Raw genomic sequence first — 20,804 nt, forward strand, 5'->3', positions numbered from 1 at the left:
GATTTGTCTAATTCACGAATTGGGCATATTCAATTTTCCACCTTTTAAAATGCTCATCATCTTGGACGAGGAGAGAATCGTTAATGTCTTTGCCGGACCATAGAAGGACTTGCGATCACCACAAGTTAAATCCTTGGCATCCTCAGGCCATTATTTAGAGGATGTCCCTAGGATGGGACGGAACCTCAGGGACCGCGCCTCTATAAATATCTGAAGCTGAAGAAACCATGATCGGAACTATGATCCATCGTGGTCTTCCTTCTTGATCGCGGCACTTGGGTCCTGAGACTCACGGCTGCCCGCGCGCAGTAGAGCCGTTTTTCTTTATTTTCCAGTTTTAGCTCTGGTTTTTATCGTTAGGGCGTCGCGACTTTCTTTGTTTGTGGTCTATTTTTAAATCCAGTGTGGACTCACGCATCGAATAGACACGTTAATTTTCCATTAATGGCACGTGAGGAATCAAAGTGCTCAAAGGACCCCCCCCCCCCCCACATTCTGGCTAGGCGAGATGTGCTAGAACGTGTCAACCGGACACTTTGATGGAGCTTCAGTCTTTGCGAGCGGATCTTCATGGTCAATTTCGCCAACATTTTAGGTTTCTAGGATAGCTCCCGCCTCTAGGTCGTTCTCGGCCACTTAGGATAATCGTCTGATCCTCCTATTTCCCCCAGGTTCATTATAAGTTCTCCCACTCCCGAACGACAACCAGTTATCAGGTGTTAAGCTTAGAAGGTAGAGGTTCCCCACTCTTCGAATAGGTCAATCTGTTGTTTATCACATCCGGAAGACCATTACTGAATCTGCGACTGATCACAATCTTGTCAAGTTGATTAGATGTACATAACCGGTGCGTTAAAACCAAACTGGCCTGATGGCGGACTCTGTGCCATCCACCATGACCATCAAAATGTCACCTCTAGGAAGTCTCTCCTGAACTACGTGTAAATGCTCATAGAAAGTATCCTTCCTCATATCGAAAATCTCAATTGCTCATTGAAAGTCTTCTTCTCCTGGCCTTCGGAAGCCTCCTTGAGGGGGTTTACCTAGTGCAGTGGAGAAACCTGAAGAAGAATTTTTTCATTGAAAATTTATGAACGGAGCTGGGACAAAGGGTGAAAAAGCTAAGCCCATACAACAAATGATTAATCTTCTGAGGGCAGGCAGGTTCAACCTGAGAAAGTGGGCTGCGAATGATTTAGAATTGCCCGAAAAGATTCCTCACGCAGAAGATTTGGCAATCTGAAGTTGACTGGGACGATGGTATGAAGCCTGGCCGAGTTGGATTCATGATCAACAAAAGTACTGTAGCGAGCTTCACGGTTTTGCGATGCTTCGGTAGCAGCCTGTGCGGCGGTCGTCTATACCAAAAGGAAAGATAATCATGGAAAATTGTCTGGCTGAACCGCAACCCACCGTTTTTGCATTGCGGAGTAGACTACATTCAAAGCACGGATGCTTAGTAGGCGGTCCACTGCTGTCCTAAAGGAATATGGTTGCGTATTCATACGCATGGTGACCAAGGCTGTGTATTCAGAACTAGTAAGCGACCTGTCAACGGTAGCGTTCCTGGCAGCTTCCAAAAGACTAACTGCATGAAGAGGCCTTTGCTCCGAGATCTACGATACCAACTTCGTGGGAGCAAGCAACTAATTAATGAAGGAGAAGTGGCATTAATGAAGGTCGCAACTGAATTCGTAAAGGACGACATCACTTGGTGGTTAAAGAGTAGTATAGGTTCCAGGGCGAAACGTTGATTGGTACCCACGATAGAGCATAAAACCTGGGAAACGTCTGCTGAACCAACACAACAGCTCTATTACCAAACACTATCTCCACCTTCACGCGACGATCGCTGGGAGTTCTTTCTTAATAGAAAACCGTTCTCCAGTTTGGAGATTAGGTAGGGCTGAGAAACCTAGAAACAACTTGTTACGAAGCCACAGCAGGAGCCTCGGGCTGGACTGATAATACAACGACGAACCCGGCAACGAAAACGGAATAAGGATTTGCGCATTTTCTCATGGAACGTGCGCTCCCTGCACAGAGATGAAGCTGCTGAGCAGCTAGCCAATACCCTGTCCCAATACAGGGCTGATGTAACAGCTTTGCAGGAGATGTATTGGACAGGGACCGGTTTACTGGAGAAGAGTCGCTACACCATATAATAAAGCGGCCATGCAGTAAACCATGTGCTCGGAGTAGGTTTCTTAGTCAGCCAAAAAAATGAAACCTGCTGTTATCGGCCCCTACAGAGGAGACTGCAGAGTCGGAGAAGGATACCTTCTACGAGACAGTAGAACGAACCCTTGAAGCCTATCCCAGATATGATATCCAAATCATACATCGGGATTAAAACAGCCAAGTACAAAATACAAATGATAACGGACTGCGAATCATACAATTAGCAGTGCCACACGAAATGGTCGTGAGAAGTAGCTGGTTTGCGCGAAAAGCGGTCCACAAACAAACATGGGCCTCTCCAGACGGGACCACTTTCAACCCAATTGACCACATAATGATCGAACGTCGCCACCTCTCAGCCTTGATGAATGTCAGAACATATAGGGGGGCCAATATAGACTCGGATCACTATCTCGTTGGCATACTGCTCCGAGCTCGAATAACAACACCACCCAGAATCTCCTCTGACAATCAGTTGCGAGTTAACACTGAAGCCATCCATAACACAGCCCACCGCAACACCTATAAGAGGGAAATGGATGCCGCAATAACCGCAGTCAACAGAGATCCTGGAAGCATCAACAAATGATCTTCACAACCACCTGAAAAACGTCCACAATCGTCTTTTATATGGCCACAAAGATACTTTGCCCCAGCCGAAAGAAAAGTGGGAACAGCTGGTTTGACGATGAATGTAAGCTGTATACCGAGTAATATTGCATTCTCAAAGAACGTGGGCACGCGCGGAGACTTATCATCAACTCCGGCGAGCGGAGGAGCGACTTCACAGACGGAAAAAGGAACCCTGAGAGAACTAGCAGGTCAGTGAACTCGAAAAGTACAGGGAGCAACCGCACCAGGCGCGCAAGTTTTACCAACAAGTCAACAGGATGAAGGCTTACACATTTCGGTGTTCATCCTGCCGAGACAAAGAGGGAAATCTGATTTCCAACAGAATGGACATATTGGAGCGATGGGTTTGATCAACTACTGATCAACCAGAAAATCGGCGACTGGAAGTTCCAGCGCACTGAAAACGACGGACAAATACTGCCACCGCCAAGTATAGAAGAAACAGTCCGTGCAATTCATCGGCTAAAAATCATAAGTCGCCAGCAGCCGATGGAATTACAGCCGAATTGGTTAAATATGGAGGCGATCAATTACACCAAGTGGTTCATCAACTTGTGTTCAAGGTATCCCGACGAAATTGATAAGGCTAACCCTGACCAATCTGCGAGGCCTGATAAAAGCAGCAGGATCACTCTCAACACCATTCAACATCGACAACAGTCTACGATAAAGGGATGCCCTTTCATGCGTTCTTTTTAGCCTGGACCTGAAGAAAGTGATCCGCTAAGGTAAATGCAAGGGGTAGGATCCTCTTTAAGTCCACCCAATTACTGGCCTATGCTGACGATATTGACATCATGGGCTGCACATCAATAAAGGCAAGACAAAATATATGGTGGCAACGTCGGCACCAAAAACCAACCAACCAACAACTCCAAACGGCACTGGTCACACAACGGGAAGAATAAAGATAGGAGTTTCTCTTATCTAGGGTCGAAAATCACAATCGATAGCAGCTACTACGATGAAAGCTTATTTCAGCTTACAAAAACTGTTCTGCTCGAAAAGTCTCACCATAGGGTCAAGGCTCTTACTGTACAAGACTATGATTATGTCAGTCCTTATGTATTCCTCGAAGACTTGGGTTCTTGGCAAGAAGAATTGCCAACTCTTGGCCGCGTTCGGGAAAAGAATCATCCGAAGAATTTTGGGCTCCCTACATGAGGATCGACCATGCCGTATCCTACAAGAGCGTCTATAAGGGCAATATCTATGGTAGAGAAAGAAGACGAGGCAGACCCTGTCTGAGATGGAGGGTTGGCATAGACCAGGACGCCAGGCAGCTTTTAGGGATATCAAATTTTTGGGCCTCGGCTCAGACCGGGATGTCTAGCGTTCCTTATTAAGGCAAGCCTACACCGGATATCGGTTGTTGCGCCGTTGATGATGATGATGATGACATCACTTGAAAATTTATTCTGGTGGCTACGCCGCACATCCCCGGTCTCTGAGAGGCCCCAGTAAAGTCAGCTAAACTGGGGGGGGGGGGGGATACTCCGCTTGAAAAGTGGCTGTTGGCACGTATCCTGAAGATTCATCCAGGAAGTTAGAACAGCTTTTCATTACTGATATCCAGTCGACATATTCCCAATAAAATCAACTTTTTCTATTGGCAATTAAATAGCCCACTAAAAAAACCGCTTTAAACTCTTCCTTCAAAATATGTTTTCACCTGGTAAGCACCTCAAAATACAAACAAAGTCCATAGTTGAATTGCGTGTATAGAAAATCAAACAATCGACCACTTTCCCATTCGGCCTCAATAAAAATTCCGCAAAACGATAGCAGAGTACCTGCGTGCCTAATATCTCGATTCAATTCAAAGGTTGGCACATTTCAGATTTAACTGCCTACTGCATGCCCTTCTTGACCCGAACAACTCCTTCCAGCCGCAAACATGCTACCGCCACATAATTTTCGATCATTTTTTCGATAAAAACCGAACTTATCGAATATTTTTTATCGGAATACATTTATGAGTGATTGGCACGCGAATCTGTTTGAATAAAAATCTTTGCATTTCGCCTGGAGTACCTTTGCACCAGACCTGAAAAACGGGAGCTAATGTTCGCGAGGGTATTTACGTGGATACAATCGAATATTGGAACATGCTCCCTTTTGTGTGGAATGGCTATCAGGACAATAGGAGCGCACTAGCTTGTTCTAAAGGGCCTAATGGCCATAGACTCTCTAATAGCCCCGATTGCATGCTAATGAAGCCTTCGATTCGCTTCGAAATTATGATTCCATTTAAATTTCCAATGTCCTGCGGAACAGAGCTGAAAGGTATTGGAGGGGGCACTTGAGCCCGAAAGCTAATTTTACGCTGATAGTTGGTGCTTGATTCATTCGATACTCTTTGTTGAATATTTAAAAATTAATTGATGGTTAGTGCTTAATGCGGTGTGTCATGCAACGAGCAGGCTAAGCACAAAGTATCCCTTCCGATGGCATCGATAAATTGGTCACCGTGGCGAAGGTTGTAATTAGATCTCAATTAAGTTTGTTTGACTTTATGGTCATTTCGATTTGATGATAAGATAATGATTATTAGAAGAGAATTAGACCGGCTTGAATTTACAGAAGATTTCAGAATAATAGAACACTTTGCAATATCTATCTATCTTTCAATTGGATAGCACAATGGAAAGGCGAAATTACTTTTCTTTCAGTTTCAATTTCAAAGCTCCAACCGAAATTGCATTTGCGACTTTCCCTCTCAATTCACTTATCTCTGATCTCGAAATAAACATTCCATTCCATCAACGCCCACCATCAACCTTCGAATGCCTCCTGAAATTCCAATTGCTCCCTAATATAAATTGATATCGTTAACACATTATCCTTGAAAACCGGTCTCACACGCATGAGAATTTCAAACTTTGTTGACTTCAAAACCGCAAGAAATACAAAAAGGCGATGATGACTCCTCTCTGATGCGAAAACTTTCTTATCCACTTTATCCCCGTAAATGAACGACCCAATATGTGAAGGCTGCAAAAGTGAAAGGGGCGCGTGGAAAAAGAAAGCATGGAAAGTGTACAAAGTCCTTAAGAAAGTCTTCAAATCTTTTTAAATCACATTACCGATACATTGGCACATGGATTGTATCAGTATTCCGTTTTGCAAGAGAATAGGATAAAGCACATGGAAAAAATGTCGGTTGCTGTTGTTGTCGATGCCATTATCATTTTTGTTGGTTCAAATGACAAAAATCACGTAATTTTCACTCGGAATGAATTGTAAGAGGTTGGATCAACGAGCAACGAGATAAAAAGGAGACGAAATATCTGCTTAAGTTATTCCATCACTTACCGCGATCTTGACAGGAATGGGGTCGAAAAGTAGGGATTATGGTCCCATCGATATGTACTTTCCCTGAGGTTTTCTGAGAAGGACAACTTTGGAAGATGTTCGTTAATAATATCACCACATGTGCAGGTTTCCTTTATTTGAGGGAAAAAATTCGCTTTGTGTGGGCTGACTAAAAGGAACAGGGAACATCGGTAATTGGGTGTTAAGATATGTAATGGAGGTAATTTTTTCTATAAAGTTTCGAAATTATTGGATTTCAAAGTTTCCTTAATTTGATTAGAATTAAATCAAATAGGAAGACATGCCATGTGGTATCTAGTTTTGGTATTCCAGCTGTTAAGCTGGGGGTGTAAAATTTGTTTCCACCGAATATAAGACTGTGAGGTATTAATCAAATGATGTCAGTTTATACTTCCCGAAGCATGTCTTGGTTTTAAAATTGGTTGAAAAGGAGTGGAATGAGGGATTAGAAATGGATCATTTTAATTATGGGGACATTCTCAAAAACTACTAAAGCGGAAATTCGGAAGAAAATCACAGTGATGCTCGACTATGAAGATTAGGCTTCAAAATACTCTCCACAAGGATATTTTCTCAAATAAAGTTAATAATAACATAGATTATTACTGTAGGATAGATTGATGCGGAATACAGCCTCCTGGGAGCCAACCTATCTCTCTCTGGGATTGTTAACGTGACTCCCTAGGAGCCAAGCCTCTCGTCTACCAAGACCGTTATTGGGTGGTGACAGCCACACCCTGTACGAGGTGACATTAACAGAACACTACGGATATAGACCGAAGAGTCGAAAAACACCTCCCCCAATCCAGGGTGTCATAGTTTGGAGTCGAGAGTAACAGACTGAATTCGAACGAAACCTCGCTGGTACCTGGTCGCCTCAGTGAATAAGCCTGACCTTACCACAATGGATTTCCTAACCCTCATACTCGTAGGATTCAAATGAGTACAAAAAATGAAGACACAAAAAAGGCATACATTCAAACTGGCTCATCAGGTGGACTCAAATCTCCGCAACATTAAGAGCCAGGTGACTACACCCTAGAAGGGAGAAGTTAGGGGCTAAGGTCAACATTGGTCTACTATGAACACCGAACCAACCAAAGTTCTTGCTCGAAAAGTAGGGACGAGCTAGGGTACGTCTGAGGTCACCATATCAAATGTCAGGGAGGAGACAGGCTTCAGTGGCCCAGGTGCTAAATGGTATATGGAGGGGAGCTCGAGACAGAACTAAACCTACAATATCAGAGCCAAGAAGGCGGGAAGCAGCGGAAATCAGCCCGCAAGAGGAAAATAATAATAATAACCGTTGTCGCAACAATCCAATAGAGTTAGGGCCTTGAAGTGCGTTAGAGCATTTCATTTAAGACCGTAACGGATTATACTATAATAGTAGAGGGAATTGCTCCCAATAAACCTAAATCTGAGCCTAAGAAAGGGGAAATCTTGGAACTATCAGGGATAAAGGCAGAAACCAGCTGACCTGCCGTTAGCTATGCTAATGCGGTAAACAGCATTCAACTGGCCATGCTGCCAAATGTATATATGGACCAAATTCCGTTCATCCTCTGTGGTGACTTTAATTTTCTCATACTCTCCTGGTCCATTACTCCTTCCCATCCTCTATCCACTTTCATGTATACCTGCGGCGCCCTCCAGTTTAACCTTTCTAGAAACCACTTAGATCATACTCTTGACCTTGTCTTCTCTAACCTTCCTGTGCGTTGCCTTTCCCAATCCCTTCATGCCCCGTCGTACATTGCCCGTGACGCCCATCATCGTGCTCTCGAGTTCGATGCTCAGATATCCCGACTCCACTTTCCTGTCGCCCGCAAGCCTACCAAGTTCAACTTTTGTAGGACAAACTTCGAAGGTCTGAACTCAGCCCTGGCGGCAATAAACTGGGTCCCCCCCTCTCTCCATTTACGTGTAACCAAACACTCCACACCTTCTATACCATTTTATCTGATCTTCTTACTTGTTACGTTCCCCCCTTTCCTAAGTGCTAACCCTTTTACCCCGTCTGGTTCACCACTGTGGAACGAGGCTCACGTCATCGTCCCCATATAATAAAGTGGCGATAGTACGCTTGCCAAGAATTACGGTCCCATTCCCCTCCTCTCCTCCTATTCCAAAATCCTGGAAAGATATGTTAGCGACTGGTTCGACGGCTTCGTTAAATGTAGGTCCACTGCCTCCAACCTGCTTGATTTGACCAACTTTGTCGCCAAATGTCTAAATTCACGGCAAGAAGTACATACTATATACACTGACTTCGCTAAAGCCTTCACCACTGTAAATCAGAAGATTCTTGAATCCAAACTCTCGTCTCTAAGCGTTCCCATACCACTTGTTTTACGACTTGCCTCTTACCTTTCCAAACGATCCTGCCGCGTCTCTTTTAACGGCTGCACTTCCTTCCTTCTTCCCCTCCTCTGGCGTCCTACAGGAATCTTTCCTGGGCTCTCTTCATATTTTTATTTTTATTAACGACCTTCCCTCATCCTTACTTGTCACTGTTTGCTCTATGCAGACGACCTTAAGCTGTTTTCCGCTATGTCGTCACCTATGCACTGTGTTTCCCTTCAATCAAACCTAGACACTCTGCTTCGTTGATGCTCGACTGACGTTTAGCGCTAAACGCCAGAAAGTGTCACTCTATGTGCTACTCCCTAAAACCCTCACCCACTTCTTTCTCCTACTCTCTTAACGGTCATTCCTTATCCTACTTAAATTCCACTCAAGACCTCGGACCCACTTTCGACAATACGTTCCGCTTTGACACCCATTCCCTCGAAGTCACCAATCGAGCAGCAAATTTGTCAGGCTTTCTACTTCGCTCCTCCTCTGATTTTGACCCCTCCGGCCCCTTTAACTCCCTTCAATTCCGTCATGTGGAATACCCTCGGGTGATGCTCCTTGATCTGGTCACCCACCCATATTCACTCGTTCTCTCCTCTTTAAGAAAAGCTTTCCTGATGTGGAGCACCACTCCCGCCTCCGTTTTCTGAACCTTCCCTTCTTACAACAGCATAGATCCTATCTGGACCGATGCACATTTTTTAAAGTTTCCTCGAATCTGGTGGACTGCTCCGCCGCTAACGAAATCACCTGCCGTCCTGTGTCTTATAACACACGTAACGCAGACATTTTCAGCGTGCCATTCGCAGAGCTCAAAATCTACTTTCATTCCCCGATTCCTAGGCTTTGCCGAAAATACAACGCTTGGTCCTTTTAATTTCACTACTTTAAGTAGTTTTAAGCATTAGATAAGATTATTGCTTTCCTCTCCTTCTGAGGACAATAAGTAATTGGAGTTTACCTTGTTTGTTGTCTGTTAAATTAAAAAAATAAATAAATAAGGAAGTGCCATGTCGAAGATGAGAACAATACTCCGACATTGCTCCAAGCATTAATGGTAATGGTAAGTGTTAGCACCAAAAAAGTCCTGATACATTTCCACCATTCAAGAGCTGCAACTGCAGTAATTTCAAGAGCAAGTTCCAAAGATAACATTGGAATAGTGCTGACTCAGGAACCCAGGGTGTACCTGAGGCAGATTCGCGGTCTGCAAGGTGGCAGTATGCAGATTTGGATTTGGGATTAATCTTATGAAAACCCGCATCATTGCATCATTCTGGAAGAAAATTTAAGGTACATATGTCCAAGCCTCACTGGAAGCCAGGGGAAGAACTCGGGAGACAGTCGTGCCATCAAGATACTTCCCAGGAGACGACACCCGGATCTCACGGAAATTAGTCGTTAGACTGGCGAAGTTCTACGAGTGGAAAGCGCTGCCCCTTCTTCTCGGTTGCGATGCCAACTTCTAGGGAAGCAGCGACATTAATAGAAGAAGTGAGTAACTTCCGGAATTCATACTCAGTAACAATATAGAAATACATAACGTAAGGAACACTCTAACATTCATAACTATCACTAGTCGAGAAATACTAGACATAACTCTAAGGACCACTTTAACGAGCGGCTTGGTCAAGAATTGGTGGGTGTTGGATCACAGAATAATTAATTTCGACGTTGAAGATAACTCGGAAGTAGATAGAATAATAAGGAATTCCAGAAGAACAGTCCGGGACTCCTACACAAGGCTCATCTACAGGTGAACGGTGACATCAGGAGCGAAATAGAGCCAGAGACAATGAGGGAAGGTCTCAAAAAAGTCATCATTTCCGCAAATGATACTAGCTGTCGGGCTAAGACAGTCAAGTCATCAAGGAACGTATCCTGGTGGAACAGGAACCTAGCCAGAATGAGAAAGGAAGTGCGGAAAATCTTCAACCGGTCGGAACAAAACGGGGACCGGCAAAGGTACAAAATAGCATTGACAGTGTATAGCAACGCGATCAGAGAGACAAAACGGAACAGCCTCAGTGAATTTTTTGAAGGGATAGAAAAAACCACAGAAGCATCCAGGGTATATAAAGGTATAGCCAAAGACAAGGCAATATCTCCAGTCTGTCTGAAGAAGGGAGATCGAACCTTCAGTACGAATGAGGTGAACAGAATACGTCTGCTTCTCAACACTCATTTCCCGGGGTCCTCGGGGTCCTACTGCACGGTGGAAGACAGTAACATTCTGTCTGACACCCCAACAATGAACGAAAAGGAAAGAAAGGAGAACAAGAAACTAGCGAAAGAGGTATGCTCGGAAGCTAGAGTAAGATGGGCAATAGAAACCTTCAAATCACTCAAATCACCTGGGTTAGATGGCATTTTCCCAACGCTACTCTAGAGACCATGACCGTGCCATTCTGAGACATATCAAGCTCATGTGCCGCTGAGAATGTTTCCCCCTCCAAAGCTTTCAACCCCCTACCCGGCAGCTCGGCCAACAATCTATGAGAGCTCTTTTTGGAGCGTGATTTTCCTTTGATCTCCATGTAGATGGCCTGGAACTCGCTAACTCGCCGCTTACGTATGTCAGGTCCACCATAAACTCTAAACCTGAGAGGCATGGGAAGTCCCAATATTGGCGATCAAATGCTTTGGACAGAAAACATCCTCTCACAATCGTTGTCTGATTACCGCATCCAAAAGCCCTTGATTTAACACCTACTCGTCCTTTTGCATTCAAATCCAGTGCGCTCAGCCTTTGCTTATACTCATCAAGGGGAGCGCTGTAAATGCGATCCGATAAAGCCTTTCCGCGGGTGCTCCATTATTTCCTGGAAGGTTTACCATCTACTAAGTGTTCAGATAAGATAGCATCAGAATTTATATGGGAATTTAAATCTTTCCGTTTACGTATCCATCTTCAGAAAGCACTCTGGAGCTGTCTTGCCCCTGCAAATGGAGCCTTACTGACCACTTTTTAAACCAATTTTGAGTGCAATCTTCCGCCCCCCCCCCCTCCACAGGTATACAATAAAAATCTCCATATTTTATTCAATTCAAAATTAACCCAAAGGGAAAACCCATTGATCCCTCTCCTACCCCCCTTTTTCCAGTTAACTTACCAACCGTCGTGTTTAAGTAATCACAAGTGAAAATGTTTGAGAAAAGTCTACGAACTCTTTCATTTTGTTTCCCTTTCTTCCCATTCACTCTCATCTCTGCATAATCCATCGTGTCCTCCATAAAGGAGAATCTAAGATGATTATTGATTGCTGGTCCTTCTCAGCCAATTCTTCACGACAGCCCCAAAAAGTCCAAAGTCAATACAAGAATAAATGAACGTAATTACACCAAAGATAAACACGACACTCTTGTACCACAGTTGTAGTTAGCTTGCCACCGACTCTCCCCAAAAATTCCGCCCTTCCCTGTTAGCAGGGTCCACCTCTCAATAGACTCTTTGGAAGTATTGAAGTCCTTCTCAGTGGCACTCTATCAATCGTGGGTCAATCTTCCTAAGTACGAGGCATTAATTCCTTCGTCTGTTGCGAAAGGAAAACACTTTGACGCTATTTCGGAGAATGATCTGAGGCAAGGAGTGTCTCGTCCCTATTGTAGGCGTTTGAGTTTACAGCGTCCTATTAATAGATAAAATAAGCTGTCTAGCCAGAGAAATGGAATTTCGAAGAGAAATAGTGTTTTTCTGTATTGCCTGAAGAAAAATTGGAAGCGAAGCTGGAGGCAAGGCGTAAATGAGGATTAAAGGCATTTCAGTAGCTGGAAAACAAATTAATTGATGAAGGAGACATGGTACAATGCGAATCTATCGGGGGATCGAATAAAGCATGTGGCTAATACCAGTGGGAACTTTTGAAGGATGTTGTGTGGTTTCCAATATGTTCAAAATTTTCTAGGAATTCCAGCGAAAAAAACAGACTGACAGCTGCACAAGTAAAGTGAATATCAAGGCGTTCAAATTGTCCACTGCTTTTTCGTCCCTTGGTCTAGATTGATATTTTTCATATCATTTCTACTAAAGAACAAAATTTTTTAATACAACCTCAAAGGACATATTCTAAGGCAAACCTTCTAATATGAAAAGTATGATTTCGCTACTGCAAAATGTTCCTCCGTCGCTTCTATACTACTTTCAAATTACTGAACTAATTCCAGCTGATTTCCCTTGTCCATTGGGAGTATTCAGTAACAAAGGCAAGCCCCAATGACCCAACCACTCTGACGAACTATGCAACAATAGATTGATTGTTGTTCTCTCAAATGATATCGAAAATAACAAAAGGCGTTGGACCATTGCAGCCACTACGAAAAAGGATCAGGCGAATTGGGTGGTTGGTTGACTGACCACTTTCTTGCGTGCCAAGGCTTTCACTATCCTCATTGCCGTCCCGTCCCATAATAGGAAATATTATTCTCGTGACATTTGTATTCAATTGATGACAACTGGCCCCGAAGTAAATAGGTGGACATATGTTCTCTTGAAATTCATTAGAGTTGACCGATTTTTTTTTTCTTCCCTCATTGTTATTGTTGTTGTTGTTTTATTTCGTCCTGTTGGCAGTGTTTGCTGGAGGGCAATTCAACGTAACCCTACTGAGCTATTGTGTATATGTAGAATTGAGCACCCTTAGATTGAATAGTGGAAAGTAGGTGTGCAGGATATGGTGGGAGTTGATGACGGGGGAGAAGTCCTGGCTACTAGTAGTTCTGTCCTCTTGACCCATCATCATCGTCGTCGTTACATTTGACTGCTACCGTATGAGTGGACTTTCCTCAAATAATAAATACCGTAGTCGATGATTTATGATTCGGTTATGTCACTCAACGTATGGACAGAGACTAATGTTATTCCATTGGGAGCTCTATGGTTTTAGGGAGATGATGATAATGATGATTCAGTGATAGGAATGGAAGGTGAAAATGTGGAGTGAGTTGAAGTTCACATTAGTTAGAAAAAGATATATCAAATTCAGCAAATATTTCAACACTAATCTCAACATAAAACCAAGTATCAACAATGATGAAATAAGACCATCAACATATTAAAGTGTCTTAGAAGGAGGTAAAATGGACACATTAGATGAATCCTTTAAAGAAAAACAATTTTTCCGACTATGAAAGTCCGACCCTTTTAGGCAAATCATAAACTCCAACATCTGCAGCATCATCACTGCCCTAATCTGGATCTGAAGAATTACTCAAACCAACCCACTTTGCTATATATGATTAAAGGTGCTGACGCAGCTTGACCCCTTTACTACGTAGACCCTCAAATCCTTCTCTTTCCTATTCTTTCTTCACATTAAGGATGCCACGTTGTCACCGTGAATTGATAATGGAAAGGTACGCTTAGGCAGTCCTTAATGAACTTCTGTGGTAACGTCTACTGACAAATTCTGTAAATCAGAGTACCTCCTCCTTCAGAGAACGCGTAGATTAAAGCAAATATTACTAGGCGTAAAGTAGGGAAGACATATGATCATTATCGAATTTTCGAGTATATACCGACTTTTTCGTCTTATGTCCTTTTGAAACCTGCTTCTATGACAATCCATTCCTAGAAGATTTCTTAAGTTATCAGCAGGCATATTCAGAATTTATTCTTGATCATATCAGGACTTTCCTCTTCTGTTGGTTCTTGGATAAACCCCGGAAGAATTCTTGTTTAATTACATAAACATCTGATCCGATGGCTGGTAGACAACATAGTTTCCGAATTGGAGGGGGGAGAGGGCAGCCTCTTTCTTAGAATTTAAGGACATTTCAAGAGAAATTTCAGCATCAACCAAACGGTCGATATACAGTTTAGCTCTACCTTAGTAAGGAGCTCTATATGGTATAGCGCAACAACAAATTATGCAGAAAGATTCGATCAGGTGCCCCTAGTGAATTATCTCCTGATCCTTGCGACTAGCACAAAATTTTTCACATAAATGAACTGTAGAATAACATCCTACACAAACACCCGATCCATCCATCGTAATGGTTCCTTACAGACGGGGATATCGACCACCATACTACCGTGGGGGTAATCAGGAGTCGTCAGCGATCTTTAACGGCCCGCTCAGGATACGGTAGATAAGTCTCCCTGAGCCACTCAGTGCCGACCGAACCGCGAATGACCGGCACACGTCGAGATACACTGGGAGTCCCTGGAAACGTCGGTAGTTCTGCCGACATGGGGTGATGCGAACCTAGCTCCGCCAAGGTGGTAGTTGTGACGCATATCAGGAGCCAGCCAACTCGGGACCCATCCGGTGTGTGCATTGAACCGCTGTTAGTAGACCGCATTACTCCGAGCGAGCGCTGATCCGTCCGTGAGCTCCGGAATCAGTTAAGTAGATGTCAGACCTCAGGGAACTGGGGTAGGGGCTTTGTCCTTGCACACGGTGCGCTGGTAAAATTTACATTGAGAGCAAACATAAGAAAACTAAAAAATTAGGGAAGGATAAAGAGCTGACTGCGTTTGGGCGCAGTACGAACATGCTTCGCTCGCCGCAGCGAGGGCTGAATCACTCAAATAAAGAGGAAGCCTTACAAAGCGGCGCGACAGGCGGTGCGGGGACGGTAACTCTAATACACAGCAATCTCCCTCTTCCGAAAAAGAGTCCAGTTATAATCGGTAGTCCTGTACAGCTGCGTTCGGGCATGGACCGAGAGCAAGTGCGGTCGACCGTCCTAGCCACAGCCAAAGAAGAACGGCTCATCAGTGGTGAAGCGTATGCGGTTGGCAACGTTCCTCCAAAAGAACGTCAACAAAGGCATCAAAAACGTCCTGATGGAACTGGAGGAAATTCCGGACCGCATCTCTCTCTACAGACGAACGTGAACATCAGCGGAAGGCGCCCTGAAAATGAAAACAGTCGCATTTCCTGCCGAGAACACTGCAAGCACCAAACGGATCACAAATAGCCCACTGCAAAACGAACTGGAGAAAGACGCGCCTGAAGGAAACTTTATCCAAGCAGACTCCAGGGCCCAAAAAGAAGGCAAAGAAGGAAAAAAGAAAAGAACTCGACACGCTGATAGAGACCCGTCTGTCCAAGGACAGTAATAGAAAAGACGATTAAACTAAGAAGGTGTAGGCGGTTGGTTTTGCTCATTAAGCCTACAGAAGACAAAATATTCCCTCAGTGAAATTAACTACAAAGTAAGACAATGGAGCAGAAATGTCGGGTGGCGGAGTCCTCGTTGAACTAGGCCCGAAAGCTACTAGTAGAGTATGTACATTCTGTGAGCCGTCAAGGGGCTATTGGGGGCGAAGGCTATCGTTTCTAGTCTATAGCCTATGTGCCCTCTAGGAATCCTAGATCTTGACTGCTAACAAATGCGCGGATAAATATCACTTCTGTGATTACTCGAGGCTTAAAACTCGGGACCCGGACCCGGACCCGGTTTCATCTACCATCTGGGCTCGGAACGGCGTTCGACTTTACTTTATTGACTAGGGCCCTTAAACTTCAGAGGGAAACGGATCCTGGAAATGGCAGCTGTTGTTGCAGCTGATGCTGTCGTAAGCTCACTGCCGGAGTGGCCCCAGCCGTGACAAGCCGTGGATGGCAAAAATTTCCAACTTGCGTAAGCTCCGCCTCCAACAAAAGGAGATTTTGTAGTGCTATAAATAAAAGCAAAGCTAGCGACTGGCAGAATTCAGCCAACGAGATAAATGAGGACCCGTCGGAACTTCGCTATAAACTTGTCAGCCGGAAAATCGCGGCTCTGCGGACATGCTGCGCATTGAGCACCGACCAGAACGGCTAGACTTACGGGGCATTCAACACTTTTTTGAAGGAGGGCATTTTTACATGCCACTGGAAGGAGGCGAGACTCGCGCTAATTAGCAAGTGAAAAGGAGATCCTGAGCTCCCTTCTGCATACTCACCGCTATGTAGGTTTGACAGGACCGGGAGAGTGCTCGAAAAGCACATCGGGAATAGACTTACTGAAGTGATCGGCGCTGCCGGGGACTTATCCCCAAGGAAGTTCGGATTCAGATCAGGGAAATCCACGATGGATTTTATTATGGATGTTATGGATGTGGTTCATCAAGCCAAGGGACACAGCTGCCGATCTCGACGGATAGTGCTCCTCATAACGCTTCATGTCAGAAATGCCTTCAATTCCGTAAGGCAGACAGATGTGCTGAGCAGATTAGAAAACAATTCAAACTTTGACGGATATTGTTATTGTTTGAGACGCTAGAGAGCCAGAGGAAAATGGAGATCACATAGCGAGTAGCACAAGGGCATCCTATGAGCATACGTCTGCAATGCTTCCTACGATTGTATGCTTGGACTCGATATACCAGAAGACTTACACCTTTCCAGCTATGTAAATAATGTTGTCGCACTTGTTGCCGGAAGCACTGTTGAACAGGCGCAAGCAGACATGGCATGTTGATGCGACGGATGGATGACTGGCCATGTTTTCAGCCTTGCGTTGGAAAAACCGAGATATTCATCTCCATATCAATCAGCGAGTTAGGTGTAGAGTCAAAAAAGCGGTTAAATACCTTGATTCAATACTCGACCCGACGATGAGCTTCTGCGAGCAAACCAAACCAGTAGCGGACAGGGCTGCAGCTGTAATCGCGGCCTTTAGTCGGCCAATGGCAAATATCGAGCCCTGTACCTACCTGGAGACATCTTCCTATTGGATCAACGCAGGCCATTCTGCTCTAGTGCTCTGAGCTACGGGCTTACGTCCTTCACAAGGAGGTGGATCGTCAGTGGCTTGCATAAGTGCAGAGACGGGCAGCTTTGAGAGTGGCATCTGCTTATCGCACTGTCCTAGAACCGACCCAGGTGCTGTTCATGAAATCGGTCCCCTTTACCCTCTTTGCTAGGGAATGTAAACCTATCAAAAGCCGATGTAGAGAGGTGGCTGCATGTAAAGAACATCCACGTACACTTGCAAAGAAGCAACTCTTTTGGCAAAAAAGGCCAACAGGCAGATGGACTGCGGGGCTCATGGACAATTTGTGGCTGAACCGAACGCATGGGTAGACTATTATAGATTACTTCCTTATGCAATTTATAAGTGGGGAGGTTTTCAGTCTTACCTGAACAAGATTAGGGAGGCACGATCTCCTGATTGTGTGTCCTGAAATGGAGTGGTAGCCGATGTCGCGCAAAACATAACATTATCAGATCGATGTTGAGGAATACTGACAAATGGAGTCGGGTTACGCATTATTTTCGGGCTCTTATTATGACGAAGAAGACTGACTGACAACCCCCTTCCTACCCTCCCCTTTCGTTGGTGCGAGGAATTCTCTGACCTGGAAACCCCCAAAGTTGAAAGCGAGGGGGAGGGCTCGCCCGAAGTAAGAAGTAGTGTCAAACGGTTCCAGACTAGTTCTGTGATGACAGGGAGGTGTTTAGTTGGTAGTTCGACGGCGCGAGTCTAATATTCTGTGCGTAAACGCATTCACCTAGTTTACTCCTAAAAAAGACCACCGTTGGCAGGCAAATTCGAACAAGAGGTTTGCTAGATATCTACAAGGTACCACATAAGAAGACGCATTCTAAAATACCACAGTCAGAGCCAGTCATCATTCTCCAAAGAAGCAAAATGGAGCAAGGAGACTCTGTTAAAAGTTGTCTTTATAGTCCAGTCGAGCTCCTAGATGATGAAGAAAATTTTTTTATAAAGCAGGAATACCAACTTGATAGTGCATTGCTTCATAAACCCTTGTGATATATACGCGGCCATGCCTCATTTTATTATATTAAGACACGAGCAAAATTCAATTGTCATCTGACATCAGAGCAATAATGACGCTGACAACTTCTCAATCTTATCTAGGAAAATCTCTCGTGGTAGTATTTGATCTGAAACAAAGTCAAATACCAACTTTCAAACAATTTTATTCTCATGAAAAATTTATAGAAATCTCATAATCGTATCCATCCCCATCCAACTTATAGCGTCATCTTAAGACAATTTGAGATTGTCAACATTTGACGGAATCTGATACATTCATATATGAAGAGTGGAGTGTGCACGCACAAAGGATATGAGCTGGAGGCAGAACGTGCTCCTACAATACTTCATGTCATATTTGTAAGTGAAAAACGAACGAGAGATTTTCATTAAGACTTCTTCGAATATGGGAACCAACTATTTTAATAGATGTCTAGAAGAGTGCTGAGAATGCCGGGAATGGATTCAATATTAAGGATATTATCAACAAGGAAAAGAAGATACTATTTGCTTTTGGAGGATGAGATCTTTTGGGCTGAAATATGCAGAGGTACATGTTACTCGCTTTTCCGTCGAGAAAGTTCGTTAATATATATCGCGAAATTGCTTTCTGGTGAAAGTTCCTAGAAGAAAGCGTGTGTACTCTGTACATAGAGTGAATTTTTCAAGACTATATTGTTTGAGTTTTCGACTTAAGAGGCGAGAGTGAGTGGTATTAAGTATGGCAGTTAATGATGCGTCTTTTCTATGTCAATCGGGAACTCTGTTTGCAGAATCCTAACCCCGAAGGATTCATATGTACATTATTCTCCAATTCTGCCAAAGGTCAATTCATATTCCAAGGAAACAAATTCATCGTTATTGTCACGGTTCCACGGTACCTAAGCACCCCCAATTCTCTAAGTCATATACAACCAGCCGGCCATCAACTACGAACTATTATCTGTTTCCGCTTAGCCACTTTAACTTATTACCACTTCCTCAGCACCACAACTGAATGGTCCCCATCCTGAATAGCTCGAAAAGATTTACGTAGCAATTGTATCGAGTTATAACCCTTCAACTGACTACCTGTGTAACTGCTTTTCTCGGGAATTTTTCGAATGAACCCCATCGTCGCAACATGGTCCCTTTGATAATATGTAACTGATAGGATTGTTGATAGTGTTGCTTGGCTATTAAGAATGTACGATATTTAAGGATTTAAGTGCCTCAGGTATACGTAGCATAGATTGCCTCCGAGAATAATCGTTAAGAACATTCCAACTATCAAGGACTCTCGTTCGGCTGAAGTGTACACATGTAACGAAGGTCTAAGCGGTTGGCGCGACTTCCAAGTTATTAATTTCAAACAAATATGTGACTAAGACGCACGAAACTCGCAAATCCTGGAAATTAATGGGCTGAGAACATGCATATCGGTATTTTATGCGTCTATGAGCGAAGTTATCGTTAATAAATAATTGACCAGCAGTTCAGAAACTGAAGAAAGGGGTGGCTTTGTTAGTTATCGAGACTAGTAATGCGTAAGGTAGTTTTTCAAGGATTGAGTTATTATAGGAGTTAACTAATGATGATTAGACCAAGCAATACATTATCCAGATCAATTCTTCGTCATTAAGCTGAGGATTATTCAAGACATCGCTTTAAACAGTCAAACCTGCACAAAATCATCACTCCCTTAACCATACAAATAGCATCCATTCACAAACATCAAAATCCTAATCATCGCCGTCAAACCACCCTCGAAAAAAGCATACCAAGCAATTATTTTATTATTTATTCTGTTTGTAATGAAGGAATTTTTGATTACGTTCAAATTAGTTTGATTGATTCAAAAAGATTGCTGGGGCTCGATAATAAGCTTTTCACTTGAACTCGACGTCGCTACGTACCAATTCCCCATTCGAAACTCCACCCCCGCCCTATCATCTTGAAATCATCGCATAGAGGTGCCTGTTTGGAAAATACCGACAGAATGGATAAAGATGGATATTATGCGATTTTATATCTAAACTTGTACATGGGCCGTACATGCACGTCTGAAACATACACAGAACAGGTTGATGTCGTCAGAATGTCCCTATTTCATAGATTAATATGCAAAATTCAGCCCCTTTGCCCTGCACCGCTTGCCGACCAACATCGCAAAGCATTCGAAAGGAGGCACAGGGGCAGCTAGCCAGTGTTGCAGGATGGGTACTGCATACCGAGGAGGTTCTAGGAATCACGGACTACATATAATAGCAAGACATGTTTTTTGGTAGAGGAGTCAAACGATGGAGAGCAGATTTCTAGATGCTGTATTGAGGATACTCACTCATGTTCCTTGGACTGGAGCTTAGATTGATTTATTTTTCGGTAAACAGTAGTCGAGATAGATTGGACGGTTGGTGTTGAGACTGGGGATTAGATAGATGTCGGAATCAAAAAGGAAAGTGGGCCGGAATGCAAAAAGAGACATTGAATATGCCGGGAGAGAGCGGGTGGAGAAGGAATCAAAAACGATGAAGGACTTGTACAGAAATTGCTTTTAATTTATTTATGAGTTTTCGAACTTTGAGAATTTTTAAGGATGTGAT

This window comes from Hermetia illucens, chromosome 4, assembly GCF_905115235.1.
Source record: "Hermetia illucens chromosome 4, iHerIll2.2.curated.20191125, whole genome shotgun sequence".
Classification (NCBI taxonomy): Eukaryota; Metazoa; Arthropoda; class Insecta; order Diptera; family Stratiomyidae; genus Hermetia; species Hermetia illucens.